A 15224-nucleotide genomic window follows, 5' to 3' on the forward strand; every position below is an offset into this window, starting at 1 on the left:
CACTTTCCATCTTTTGAAACGTGTATACTGTAGTCATGAAAAAAAAATGCTACAACTGGCGTGTGATAAGTTTTGCGTCTTATTTCCTAGCAGCTCATTGAAACGAGCCACGATGACAAATTCAAATGCTGTTACCTGATCAGACATTGAAATTTCTTAAACACTAACAAAACCAGATAGACATTAGAGTGATCATCACTTAAATACATTACACTGGTTTAAAGTTATTGCACCACTTTGTGCCAGGTAAAAATGTTAGAAACGTCAAAAATGGTAAGATTCTACGGCCAACCGTGAAAACTAAATAAAAAATCATTAAGCTTTCTTAAACGGGTACAGGAGCTTTACAACTGGCCGTCTTGGTGATGGACACGCAGATAGATGAGCAGCCATTCCACTGAGACGAGAATGTTGAGGGCTTCGCATGGAAGTCAGCGAGACACTGCAGAGTAGTTCTTGGTCCACGTGAAGGAGGTTGCTTGCATACACGTCTGGGCCACCATACTGAATGCATGGTGTTACCGGAACCTTTTCCCCCTGCATTGTGGTAAAAAAGCATGGTTAAGTTTATATAATATTTAATATGCAAAAAAAAAGAGGTGAGGCATGCAGACAGGACACGAGAGTAGAGAAGTGAACACGAACACGAAAGACATGAAAAATTTCATTAAATTGTTTTAATAGATAAAATGTTTATGCTATGTGTCATTCATTATGAGGATTCATAACCGCAACATATTTCACATATGAGCAGGTAAAATTATCAGCTTGGTCAGTTTGTACAAGCTCGTTTGAGGCAAGAAATCGAGTTTCACAAACAAAACCTCAACATTCTTGACTGAAAAAGGAACACCTCAGATGACATGCAGTCCTGTGAGTGGGAATTGCACAGTTCAAGAAAAACAAATTAAAACTCACACACCGATCCTGAAAAAGGAATAAGCACCTGCTACTGCAAAAAGCTAATTAATTGGTAGGTTTTAGTAGCACAAGGGCATCTTTGGCCAAAGAGCGCGAAGTCTATACTGCAAAAGATAAACTTAGCGCATCATTACAAAGCAAATATATAAAGATGACTAATGCCTCTCTGCGCTACAGTTGCTTTGCTCTAGCGTGAAGTCATTTTAATGCATGCACACGCATACACACGCTACACCCAAGTTTAACAGCTGCAGAATTAAAATTGGGCAGCAACGAAGTCGCAACCTTTAACCCTTGATCCCAAGCTGTACTAGTGACTGGAGGAAGTACCAATATCGCCAATGACGAGTCACACTCTTTCTGCCCGATGTTATGCTGCTGTTATTGTCAAAGATGAGTTACAGTCGGCATTGAGGGAAAGCTGCCCTCAAGAGCAGCTCTTATTTTTGTGTTATTTCTAACCAGAGACCAATGAAGTAATATATTTTTAGAATGAGAATGACACCCAAAAATTGAGTACGTAAAAATTTGGAAAATTTGGTACATTTTTCCGGAATTAACTTGGGGGTTAATGGTTAAAGCGGCAATCCAGAAACTAGAACAAGTTTTTACATGTTTGCTACCAGTGAATGCTAGAAAATATGTTGGCATTCTGTAGTTCCGTCCAACAATGCAAAAGGGATTCTTAATAACTGAGGAAATAAATGGAAAAGTATCATGAAGTATATTTCGCGAATGTAATGCAGAATCACTCAACTTCTGTTACTATATAATCTCCACTTGATTAACCTGCACTTTCTGAACTAGTTCAGGAGGTGCTGCATTTCACTACTCATTACACCAGTTCAACGTGGCAGCAACTGCACGTTGTGATTTGTTTTACTTAGTGCAGGCTTTGTACAGGGCGAGTTCACAGCATTCCCCACACTTGGCCGAAAGGTAGTGCATGTTTACGCAACGGGTGTGGTGCCGCTTCTGCACGAGCGAGGTGCAGAAATCAGAGTTTCATACAATAATTACTAGAGGGAACTCTGACGTTAGTGTCTACAGAAGATCAAACAAGAACGGCTTCACCAGCATGGAAATTATGGGAAGTACATGGATTTGCCTAAACTTCATCTGTTTGGCTTCAAACGGCTTTGTGACTTTGTCAAATACTGTGTAATAAATAAATAAACATTAAAATCGTCCGATTACAGGATTCAAACACAGGAACTCTAGAACAGAAGTCTGATATTGAAACCATTAAGCCACGGAGGCATGTAACGACAAGCGAGTGCAACGCCCTGATGAATTTATCACGGGCATACCAGTGCCTTGAGACGCTTGGCGCCTTTCAATTTGGCCACCTGGACAAGCTCAATCGTTGCAATTAATAGCAATTGTGCGTGTTGGCACCGTCTTCTGCACTTCGAAGAGTATAGACTGCGCTGAAATCGACAATAAGATTTATATAGCGTATAATATACGAAGCCACAAGAACGTTTGAATTCACAAGCTCGAATATTAGACAAATCCATGTGCTTCCCACCATTCCCATGGTGGTACGACTGCAGCGCCAGAGTTCCCTCTAGTAATTACTGTAAGAAACTCTTATGGCAGAAATAACCGAAGTGCCTGGCATGTTGTTTTGGAGTAATAAACTAAGTTTTTCTGTCCTATAAATCTTACTGGTCATTAATTCCAAGTTTTAGTGCAGCCACATGTCTAGTAGGCATTTGTGGTATTTTGCATAAACATTGCAAAGCCAACTGTGATGAATGTTCACTCTGGTAAATTGTTTATGATCGAGTAGCATAGACTACTGAAGCAATCTCTGGAAGGCAAGTGAAGTAATTTTCTTATTAGCAGCCTTTAAACAGCATTCGAGCATATGACACATGCACCTCAGATATGCAGATAATATTTCCTTGACTCAGCAAGAAGCGATGCTTCATGTTCCACGAGGCTACTTCAATCAAAGCAGTATTGGTGCTCTCTAAAAACAATGCCAATGCAGATGATTCAAATATTCTTCAGGGGCAACAGTTATGCCTGAAATCATGCTAGATTAGCTTCTTTAAACACATGATCAGACCGTGTTAGAAGTGCTTCTTAAAATCCTCCTATTTATTAGACTAGTCATATATCTGTACACAAAGGCTACTAATTAGGTCCCATGCTATATCATCATCTTTACAAAAGCTTCACTTAGTAATACACATGCTGTGATAAGATTTGAGACCACATTGAGATGCTGAACAAGGTGAATTCATTATTTTTCAAATGAAGCTCCTGTTCTTTTAAACGAGAAGAAAGGATACTGAGGGTCAAAATTTTTCTGAATCACAGCTGGAAGATGCCAGGAAAGGCACGTGGAAACTTATTTGTAATTTTCTATTTAAATGTAGAAATGATAAAGGGAAATGAAAATGGTAAAAAAACAACCAGGCATGGAGGGAGAACGAACCTACAGCCTTTGCATTACGCATGCGATGCATTAACCACTGTGCCACCGAGGCAGCATTCAACCGTCCACAATAGCCCCTCAGATTGTCGACGCTCGAACGCGGCCGTAGTACCACAGTGGTTAGTATATCACTTGCGTAATGTGAAGGTTATGGGTTCGTTCCCCACCCACAGGTGGATATCTTTTAATCCACTTTCATTTACGCAGAATTTATCATTTCTATACTTCATATAAAAAACTTAAAACATGTTCCTTTATGCTTTCCTTGGCCTCATTATCTGCTGGCTTCTTCCAGTTCTGTTACTTCAAACACTTATACATATTCTAATCTGGTAAGTAAACAGCTTTTGCATGATGCTGGAATGCAATATAAAACATTATTGCAGGGCCGTGTTATGTAGAATGCCTTACATTGCCCAGGCAAGGTGTATTAATGTCAATCTGAAAAAAACAATTCCCACTCTAGGCAGGAATGCTGTGTACTGCTGTGTGCAACAGGGTTTAACGAAAACAACTTGTTCAGAAACAAAGCCACCAAACAACGAGGAAATATGAGAACTAGATGAAAATTTGTGCAGTTGCATGTTAAAAATTTAGCACAGCAACAGATGAAGTCTTAATGAAGGAAGCGCGAGGATGGTTTATTTTGGACACACGAGGCAATGTACATGAAAGATGCATATGAGCTTACATGTGAAGAAATATTGTTTCTGCAGCAGCTAAACTACGAACAGGCCTAGAACACACTGACACAAGGTGTCGAGCAAGTAAATCTCATCGTGCCCTTAAGTCAAAGAAACATGGCTTTCTCATGATTCGCTACACATGGCTGGCTCACACAGCTTAGCCGCTTCTATATATGCCTTGTAAGTACCAGGTGGTCTGTGTGACTTGTGCAAGCTTTAAATATGTACAAGTGCCACGTAGCTGGACAGCACCAATGTAATGACGTTTGCCATCGTTTTGAGGAAGTGAAACCAATTCTTGCATTTTTCCTAATTAGGTAATTTGTTATTAACGATTATTTAACTGCTCAAATATTATATTCAAAGCAAAAGTGTCAGTGTGAAAATTGTAGAGCATACTGAAAAATTCCCAATCCAGCTTTCTACTGCTCAATAGGTGCAACAATTTTTTTTTTCAAGCTTGAAAGAAGCCAGTGAATACATGCAAGAAGTGCTGTGCAACTAGCCACTCGTGCACCTGAACACCATTTGGCTCCTCCTTTCATGCTTGAAAAAAACTTTTCAAGAATATTTTAGAAATTGATTAATTATAATTGACTATGTTTTAGGCAAAATGCATGAAATAGTGTTACTGCCACCTCCATTTTCGGCGACATGAATTGACTCCATTTTCATTTCCAAATCCAGCTATACATGGTGCGTGTCTTGAGCTGGTTCTGTAATTTAGGCTGGTTTTGACTAATTGAAGCTTCGCACCTTAATAATGGAGTCAGCCTTAAAAGAAACTGGTACATAAACGGTCGCTGTCAGTACTCCATACTCCTTTAACTTAGTGCAAAGTGCTTGTGAGCCAAGAAGTTTGTAGCTCTAAGCAGTATTTCTCATTTTGACCTGGGGTTATAGCCCACGTACTATGATGCCATGCTGCTCAGTCATGCTGGTCCCAGCTTCAATCTAGGCAATGGCAGCTGCCCTCCAATGGGGGTAAAATGCAATACCGCTTATGCACTTAGATTCAGGTGTACATTAAAGAAGGCCAGGTTCCCAAAACTTCAGGTTGTGACTTTGGAATGTAAAAGCCCATAATTTAATTTTAAAATCTAAAGTTGCTTTATTAGGAGCAGGGGCATCATTTTGAGCTTTTACTGCACTGCCATGACACCAAGAAGCTCCGAGTAAATAAAAACAATTTCTTAGACAATGTACATATCTTGCAAACATTTACAAACACTTCTCTGCATGCACCTCTGTTGCTGTTATATTTAGATCCGTATGCCAAGGCGGGCTATGATGTTAGAACATGTTTCAAACTTGTTTTTTTTACCGCTTTAAAGTTGTTGGTTATTTTGCATCTCATTGTGTGTCGAACGCACATTTCAATGCATCAATTTCTTCAGAAAGTGCACTCCTCTTTATTCATTTGTGCATGCAAAAAGGGTTCAGAAGAACTACTTTCTGAAGATCTGTATAACAAGCAAAAAACAATTCTATGTAGGCTGCACAAAGAGAAAGGATTAGTTTCTAAATAAGTTATTTAGTTCTTAAAAAAAGAGGCAGCTGTCAGTATTCTGTTCTAAAATAAAAATTGCCCCTACCTGGCTCTGCTTCATTTTCCGATGCTGATGGTCCATTCGGGGGCACTAAACTGATAGGCTGCACTTTGGCCATGTCGGGTGTGCTGTCACCAGGCCCAAGGTCGATCGACATCCTCACCAAAAGTCGAGTCCAAACGCTATAAAAAAAAACATCTCATCATTTTGCTATCAGTTTTGTCATCTTGCGTGTTTCACACACGGCCGTCAGTGAAATATTTCGTCACTTGGATACTGCAAAAAATTCAAGCATTTTCTGGCAGCCAAGCTGAATACACAGTAAATGGAGAACATTAAAGAGCAAATGCAGTTGTCACATTAGATTGATCAAGTACAGCAGAAATGAAAATAAATCAGTGATACTGTGTCTGTTGGCTTTGAATGCAAGAAACGTAAAAACAGGAACTTGCAGCCACGCTAGTTTGAATTTCCCGCGTTTGCTACACCTCGCAACAAGTTTGGCATCGTCCGGTACTCGGGGATAGTAATCGCTTAAAATCAAGATGAACGAGCGTCGGCATAAATTAACAGGATACTTAACCGGGCAATATTGGCGCATAAAACAACTCACGTAGCGAAGCTACTGTCAATTACCCGATGACGCATCTGCGGGCGGTGCGGTTTGGGCGAACAATTCAAAAAGGAATGAGAGTTTCACTTGTTTCACGCCTACTAAGCTAAGACAGAATTTGAGTTTCTTCTTAAACTATACTGGATATTCCGAATAAAACGCTGGAAATTTTGTTACGTCACATTGCATACGTATGAAAGAGGAAATACGCTTTTATTGTATTCTGCCCAGACGGCATGCAGCAGCTACCACTCTCATGCAACAAAAGCATGAAAGTGGTACTCGCGGCACGGAAAACAAACATATACAGCGCCAACGTTACGCCCTTTGGAGTTGGAACTAAGCACGATCAAGCCAGTTAGTTTTCTAGCTTTCATAACGCCATGGAACACGACCAAACATCGAGCGAAACAACTGTCTGCTCTGGAAAATTAATACCGCTTCCATTTATATACCTATCGCTGCCACAAGCAAAAGTAAATGGGCTAGCTGTCCACAAGCGGCAGATTAGACTGACAGCAACATATTACGATAACGTAAAACAATTTCCACGCTGGCTTAGCAGCCGCGGTATGCGCTAAGTGCCACAGTTCTCGTTTGCCGCTCGAAATTCACACCATGATGACGGTCACTGCATCTTTCACATGAAATATTGCACGCTTCGCTCCGGAGCTCAATAGCAGGGCGAAACGCATTTGCACGTACCTGAAATCCGCATGCCGGAAACCCGTCGACGCTTCCGAGAACGGGGCACACAGCCATACACTCGTACGGCGGCTTGACTTGGACGTGAGGCACTTCTATCAAATATTTCACATGCGACATGTTTCACACCGATTGCGCGAACACGAGAAAATGCCGCAGGTCGCAATGCGACGCCGTGCACCCGTGCATCTACCGATGAGCTGCGTGCACGGACTTGCAGAAAAACAGAACTATGACAAAACGGCCGGCGCGAAAGGATGGCGGCTCTCGTTGCGGAGACGAAGCGGACGAAGCAATGTTGCCAACTGTTGGTTCCGCGTTATGCCGGCGGTGGTGGCTTTAGTGGCGTGTGTTACGGCTGTCTATTTTTTTATTTCTTTTCCCCAAACAGTATAGCTAAGATCAGTACGTTGTCTGAATTTTTAACTGTGTCGTTTGGCATTATCTTTTTGTCTTTTTATGCTATTAAGCGGCCAATTATGGCCTCCCAGGTTCGCGCGCGCCAGCTTCGCGCGCAAATCTCGGAGGCCATAAGACAACTCGTTAGGAAATGTCGTTCTTGTCGTTGTTAACGTTTCATCATCGTTTCTTCAACTGAGATAGAGAGGTAGTGTCCCTTTTCCCGGGGTTGGGAGAGGGCGATCAAGACGGCATCGCTCAGCGGGGGGCGGGGGAGTAGGTTGGTGTTGGTTGTTATCGCGAAATTCGCGAACCCTGCGATTTTTTTTTATAACGTAAGCATTCTATACTTACCCAACAAGAAAAACCATCCGTCCGTCATTCCGTACCGCACGATATCTTTCAAAATAGAACCCGCAGCAGCGAGTGAATTCACCTTCGTGCTAGCTCTCGCTTCAAAGCGACCGAAGCGGCGAGAACACTGCGCTCACGAAGCTTTCAGCTCATGCCGCACTATGCGCTTTTCGCAGATCACTTTCAAGATAGGTGTACGCGCGTCTGTTTTCAAAGCGAAGTAAACGGCGAGAACACAGCGCGCGAAGTTTTCAGCAGTGGGCACACTCTGTCCACAATGCTGTTCGCTTTCAAGATACGGTTCGCGCGGCCGGGACACAAGCAGCCGCCGCCGGAGAACGGTTGATAATGGTTCGACGCGCATGAGAAGGGCTAAAGAGCGATAACGGCTCAAAACGAACGGAACTTCACCAGCGCACCTGGCCCCGCCACCTGCAGTACTTTGCTTGCACCATTCACTTGGCGCCGCCGACCTCAGCAGTTCGTGTCGCCGCAGCGCTGTCGCTTATAGTCGTCGGATCAAGTCTCATAACATTAATAACGACATGGACTGCGTGTAGATGAGGAAGAGTCACAATGCTTACACATACTTAGACAAATCCGAGAGGAGTTCCTGTGTGATGTTTTTTTTACCGGAAATGTGCAGTCAGCGGTGACCCAGAGTTGGCAATGCATGTAAGAGGGGTGCCAAGCTTTTTTTTTTGTGAGAGTCTTGCCCAGCTCCCAAAGATCTGCTCAAGCTAAGCCTTGCTGATGGCTGTATGTTTTTTTTTTTTATTGTCGCATGCCCTCGAACTGCCACGAATCCGACAGTGTAATGACATTAGAGCAGTATTCACGTCCAAAGGGAAATGCAGCCGGTAATTTGGCTGCCTAAGGTTTGCGGCCCGGCGGCAGCTGCCCTCCCCTCCCCCGTTTCCGTTGACAAGTTAGGGGGAAGGGTCTAGAGCAATCTTACACCCCCCTCCCCACAGTGGCGTAGCCAGAAAATTTTTGCGTGTGAAGGGGGGGGGGGGGGGTCCCAATTGACCGTGGAGGAGGAAGGAGCGGGGCCATTGCCATAGTAGCAAAAAATTTACTGTTAGTGAGCGTTACAAGTGCCCGGCGTGCCCCACTTGGCCACGCCGTTACTCCTCCGCCCCCTCCCCCCCCCCCCCGCAATCGACGTAAATCGAGCTATCAGAACGTGCATGACACGCATGCATGACATAACATGAATGACATGCCGCGAAGCTGGCATGGATGTCGTCACATAATCATCATCATCATCAGCTTATTTTGACGTCTATCGCAGGACGAAAGCTTCTCCAGCGATCTCCAATACCCCTGTCTTGTGCTAACTGGTTCCACGTGTCTTTAAGTTTCCCAATTCCATCACGTCCACATTATTCTCTGCCGTTCTCGACTGTGCTTCCCTTCCCTTAGCATCCATTCTGCAACTCCAATAGACCAGCAGTTCTCTCCCTTACGCTTTGCAATGTATGCCCAGCACGACTTCTTCGTTTAATTGGATTGGAAAAACTTTAATAGAAGTCCTGCAGGACGCACGTCAGCGCGCAGTGGGCGTCTCCCACGCAGGGACCGACAGGGAGTACCTGGCGGCCGCTGCGCGAGCCTGCTGGACGGCCCATTGCTGATCTTCTAGGAGCGGACTTCGTATCGTCCTCTCCCACTTGTCGGAGGTAGAGTCGGGCGGAGCGTTTCTGCACTCCCAGAGCACGTGTGCGAGTGTCGCCGTGACCCCGCACGAGGGGCACGCATTGTCTGGGTAGACGTCCGGGTAGATGATGTGTAAGGTGGCGGGGTTCGGATAGGTATCTGTCTGTAATGTCAACCAGAATATCAGCTATCCCCATTCGCTCTCTAATCCACATCGCTGTCTTCCAGTCTATTATCGCCATGCCTAATAATTTTCATTCCATCGCTCGTTGCGCGGTCCTTAACGTCTTCCCAAGCTTCTTTGGTAACTTCCAAGTTTCGGCCCCATACGTTAGTAACGGTAGAAAGCAATGATTAGCAGTAAGCTCCCTGGTCATGATTTAGTAATGCCTGCCGTAAGCTCTCCAGCTAATTTTTTTTGTTAATTTCCTTGATCAGAGGCCCCTGCGAGTAATTAACCTCAATAAACGTATTTCTGCGCAGGTTCTAGAGGCTGACTGCCGACCATGACATTCGATCTCTCGCCAGGCTGCGGAACATTACTTTTCTCTTCTGCATACTAACTCTCAATCAGACTCTTACACTTTCTTCGCCAAGGTCCTCAAACGTTTGTTGCAAATAGTCTGCAGCGTTGCTGAGTATGCGAATGTCGTCTACAAACCGTAAGTTGGTGAGCTATTTACCCTTAGCCTTCACTCCTAACCATTCTCAGTCTAACTGGTTGCACACCTTTAAGTATTCAGTGATAGCATTGTAAATTTTTTGCCATTGATCATATGAAGCCTTTTGCAGATATCTGGCTATACAAAGTCTGCGCGTTAGTGTCATCCGTTCGATATCAACATTGGTGGGAAACTTCATTTTTGACCGCTGTTCGGAGCCAGTGCCTGCTGCCTAGATGCCCCGATCTAATCATTCCAGCTACCTGATTCAAGCGCAGGTAGCGCGCGTTTCATGTATAGCCAATATCAACGCCTTAACTGGCAATGTTCATTTATCATATACTGTAAGCTTGTTCACTTACTCCCTTATAATTAGGGTGTAAATTAGAAAGACTGGGGTGTTCCAAGGGTGTTTTCTTGTTGAACACCCTTTTCCGTTAAAAAAGGGTGTTTCAAGGGTGTTTACAAGGGTGAAAAGATGAATACACCCGCATTACACCCATAAGGGTGTGAAATTTTTTAGAGTGTAGTTCATTTTCGAATACGAATACGAATAGTTAGTGTAATATTTGGTTCGTATTCAATACTTCGAATGTTCGCCGACCCCTATTACATATAGGTCATGCGAGGCTCATGCGCACTTAATATAGCTGGGCTCAATCTGGCCACAATTCCGGGAGTTAAGACAACGCGCGTCCGCACTAACTATACAGCTAATAAGGAAAATGTGCAACTTGATGGGCTTAACATATACAGGGTGTTTCAGCGAACACGTTAAAACATTTTTAAAGGTTGTCTGTGGCCGATAGCACAAGTCTAGCTCATGAGCTGGTCTACTTGAAGAGGCTGACATTGCTTGCACAAGAAAATTGAAATACATAATCTACAAAGTTAACAGAAATTCACTAATTAAGTTTTTAACTAATTACTTATCGCCCCATATTGCAATTTACAAATTCTAACCGTGGAGTTCACAAGGTGGATCCATTTGGAACGAATTCTCAGATTGACACCAGTTTCGAGATATTCCCGAACTTTGCGGAGAAATGCATTGGCGTTCCAGTCACTTTATTGAGAAAACGTCGTTTTATCCACTGAAACACTATAGTGCTCCCCTGTACTTCACGAATTCAAGGGAAGGAGCTAACAATAACAAGCGACGCTGATCGCTGATCCCTGCTGATAGCTTCCAACGGGCTGAGACGGCGGAAACAAGCATCCCTCCCTTCCCTACTTGTGTACGTCCTCACTCCGAGCTTGATATTTCTGGCTTTTCTCTGCCACTTTATTTTCTGTTTCGTGCCATTCACAATGCAGCTTCCTGTTATTCGCTTTCAGCGTAAAAACGAGGGCAGCACCATATTACCGTCTTCGCGAGGCCTCGCACAAGTTTTTCGCCCATAGTACTATATAGTTGGAAATGAAGGGGAGGGGCTGCTCAAGTTTAGCGGCTCGAATGTGATTAAAAAGCTCACCTTGAGAACCACTACGCGTCCCTCACTTGGGCAAATGCTTTTCTCCTTTGACGGCTACACGATTTGATTAGCAAGACTTGCGCATACATATTCCCGAAAGGCGCCTCCCTCAAAGTAACAGACCGGCCTTGCCCGACGTAAACGTCCGTGATGAAGCTATCGACGAGATTCGAGTACTTGGGCCCACGGTTTGTGACATCCATGACTGAATGAAAGAGGCAAATAATGTGTTGCAGATACCTGAAAGTGCCTCTGCCTCAATTCATGAAGCATATGACGGCGACTGTTTTCAAAGAAAGCCGCCATTAAAATTAATATTGGGAAGTTATAAGCACAGCGAAGCGCCCGGAAGTAAAAAAAAAAGAGAGGCTATCTGGTCATTGTCGATGCTCCTGGCCGTGGCTCCGCTTTCCTTCAAACACCTCCTTTGTCTGCTGGTCTTGTGCACGTCGAGGCTGTCGTCCCTTGTCTTCCGTTACTTGCGTGCTAAGCCTTTTGTTTCTCAGCTGGCGCTAGCAGCGGGCTGTGCCATTTCGATAGCAAATCCCCCCAGCGCTGTCGCACCAAATAAGCAATAGCAGGCCCTCTTTGTTTTTTCGCCGGGTTTAGAAACCGTCTTGGGCCGGCACGACAAAAGCCGAGCATCAACGTCAACCTCAATTGGACGCCACGGTCGCGCATCGGCGACTTTGTGCGCGGGGTCGCTTCGTATGACAGCAGGGACCGCGATTGATGTCGTTACGCCCGGAACAAAAGAACAACACCGAACGGAAACTCGAATTTTTATTTCCTGGCTGGCTTCTTGCCAGATGTGTCTGCGTTGTGTTTGCTCTAGCCGGCGCCTGCGCGCCGGCGCGGTGCAAGTGCGTGGCGTATCGACGGGGCACGAGGCTGAAAAATATCCGCATACGGTTGTGCTACCGCTTCCGCGCTGGAAAGGAGCGGTAAAGGTTACGATCTGTCCTTTCAGGTCAAAAGGAGAGAATCTCTTCAGGGAGATTGAGTTTCTTATGCCTGTGTATTGTCCGCATTTTGTGTAACGAACTGATCAACTGGTGTCCTCAATACGCGTTATTGAATTGCAATACATGCGTCTTCTTTTTTGATATATATCGCTCAGAGTGTGTGTGTGTGTGTGTGTGTGTGTGTGTGTGTGTGTGTGTGTGTGTGTGTGTGTGTGTGCGTGCGTGCGTGCGTGCGTGCGTGCGTGTGCGTGCGTGCGTGCGTGTGTGTGTGTGTGTGTGCGTGTGTGTGTGCGTGTGTGTGTGTGTGCGCAATGATGAGGGCGTCCTCAGGATGTGATAGCGCGTTCGCTAAGTCATAAGAAATGAAGGGAATATGGTAAGATAACACGTTTATCTTCAACCGTGGATGATCGACGCCTCGATCTGCGTCGTGTGTTACACACGCATTTTTGACCTTTCCGCAGATTGCAGTGCCTGAAGTTCATGCGTGAACGTACTTTATCTACAGTGACGCGCGTTTTTCGTACGTCTGTCTCTTTCGCTTTTCTTTATCTCTCATTCTTGACATCTGGACACCGCACTTGCCACGGTCACATGACATGTCTTAGTTTTAAGAGGTTAACCTTTCTAGCTCTTACTATAGCCGTCGATGTTGCTGAAAATGTTTATTCAGGGAAAAGGGGAGCTTCTGATGCTGTTCGCGGCGAAGCAGTGGTTTGGGCAAATGTATGTGAAAAATCTCGATTAAGCCGAAGCAGTTCGGTAATTGAAGTTGGTGTTCACATTGCATGCGCCGGGTCTCTGGGTGTGTTGTTCTTGTGGCCAAATTTTGTGCCTTGGGTGGAACTTGGCACGCGATCTCGTGCGAGAGTTATCTGAGTGCTGGAACGCGTTTGGCCTGCATGAACGCCAGCTAGCTCATTGACACGCACCTGCTTTCGCGCGAGAGCATTGTGACGGCGTCCGAAGATGTAGATTCTGTGGTCGGTGCTGGCGTTCCTGCGCCAGCTGCGGGTGACTTCGTCGCTGAGGTCCACTACCCGTCTCATGTATAGTGATACGCAGTTTCGTCTGGCTGGCTCATCATAGCTTCGTTTAGCCCAAGAGGAAAGAAAGCTGCGATATCTCTTGCGAGGAGTGAAGGAGCAACTGTTTGCCGGCCTTGTGAGAAATCCGCCGACAACAGTGGCACAGTTCACAAAAGAGGCTACAGCCATTGAACGGGCCCTGCATCAACGATACCGCCAGCATGACATGAGCAACTCGGCGGCGAACACTTCCGTACTGGCTGCGGGTAACGGCATGTCTCTGCGTGAAGTTGTCCGAGAAGTGGTGCGAGAAGAGCTTCGGCAGCTCGGCTTTGTGGTTGCGCCTACTGAACCGACGCCAGCGTTATCTTTTGTTGCTGATGTAGTCCGGGAGGAAGTACGGCAAGCTTTTTCAGCGCCAGACTGTGGCAACGTTCCGCGGCGCCTCACTTATGCGGAGGCTGTTCGCCGTCCACTCAACGCAACTTCAACGCCGTTGACACCCATAACTACAACACCACCTACGCCACAAATAGAGCCGACATCGTCACCCTCGTCGACTCTACCGACCCCGCCGATCATGCCAGCACAAACAACGCCGTAATTTCGACATGCGCACGCCACTCCTTGGCTCCATGGAGAGCTACCGCCGAACTATCAGCGTCGGAAAACCGATTTGTGGCGCACCGTCGACCGTCGACCAGTGTGCTACCATTGTGGTGAAGCTGGACACGTCTATAGAGTTTGCCGCAAATGGAACAACTATCGCGCCGCTCAACACCCAAACTTTCCTGCCAACTATGCTTATTCTCCGTACGACGGTCGACGCGCTTACAACGACGCTCCTGTGAACAGTCAGTCACAAGATACGACGACGCCCCGACCACGTTCTCCTTCTCCATCTCCGGCGCGCTACAATTCGCCGACTCGTCGCAGTTTTGCCGATGTCACTAGGGGCAGATCGCCTAGCCATCGACGGGGAAACTAGCCGCAGCGACCTCCGGGGGTGAGGTTGCCAATACTCTAACTGCTCCACATCCCCCGTTATCGACGAACGACGACGTGAAGACTGCATTGACGAAAAAGACGCCCAGCACAACGACGAATACGACGGATAGAAGTACGAAAGACGTAACTGACATCGTCAGCGCCGAGCTCATCGTTTGCATTGACGGCCACGAAATAGCCGCTCTGGTTGACACTGGCTCCCATTTTTCAATCCTTAGCTTACAGGTCGCTGACAAACTGAGGAAGGTGAAGACACCATGGCACGGGCCCAACATAAGAACCGCCGGAGGTCAGTTGATGACACCTGTCGGGAAATGCACGGCCCGACTCTTAATCGCCGGTTCAACCTTCGTCGTCACCCTCGTCATCCTTACTGGGTGTTGTAAAGAACTTATATTGGGCATGGATTTCCTACGGGAGTACGGCGCCGTGATTAACATCCCTGACAGAAGCGTCACATTGGCCACGAGTTCGGATAATGTCACCCATGAGAAGCCACAACAACCTCGCTTACGTATTGCCGCGGACGACGTCATACTTTTGCCGCGGAGTTGCTCTCTCGTACAGGTGCGCTGTGACAGCCTGCAAAGTGGGACTGGAGTAGCTGAACACATCAGTGCGCTAGGACTGAATTGCGGTGTGTCCATTGCCAGAGCACTCATCAATGTAATCGACGGAAGCGCCGAACTCTTGCTGAGAAATTTTAGTAAGGAGCGCCGACACATCGTTAGAGGCACTGCTGTCGCCTAT

General features: G+C 45.8%; 1 long non-coding RNA gene across 1 annotated transcript; it reads right to left on the minus strand.

The window, feature by feature from the left end:
* Window positions 1-418: 418 nt before the first annotated feature.
* On the minus strand, window positions 419-9111 carry LOC129380841 (uncharacterized). Its single transcript, XR_008609056.2, has 3 exons — window positions 6925-9111; window positions 5652-5788; window positions 419-537 (listed from the first exon to the last, which is right to left on the minus strand). It is a non-coding gene; the product is annotated as an uncharacterized lncRNA (long non-coding RNA).
* Between the last annotated feature and the right edge of the window lie 6113 nt (window positions 9112-15224).

This window comes from Dermacentor andersoni, chromosome 1, assembly GCF_023375885.2.
Source record: "Dermacentor andersoni chromosome 1, qqDerAnde1_hic_scaffold, whole genome shotgun sequence".
NCBI classification, from domain to species: Eukaryota; Metazoa; Arthropoda; class Arachnida; order Ixodida; family Ixodidae; genus Dermacentor; species Dermacentor andersoni.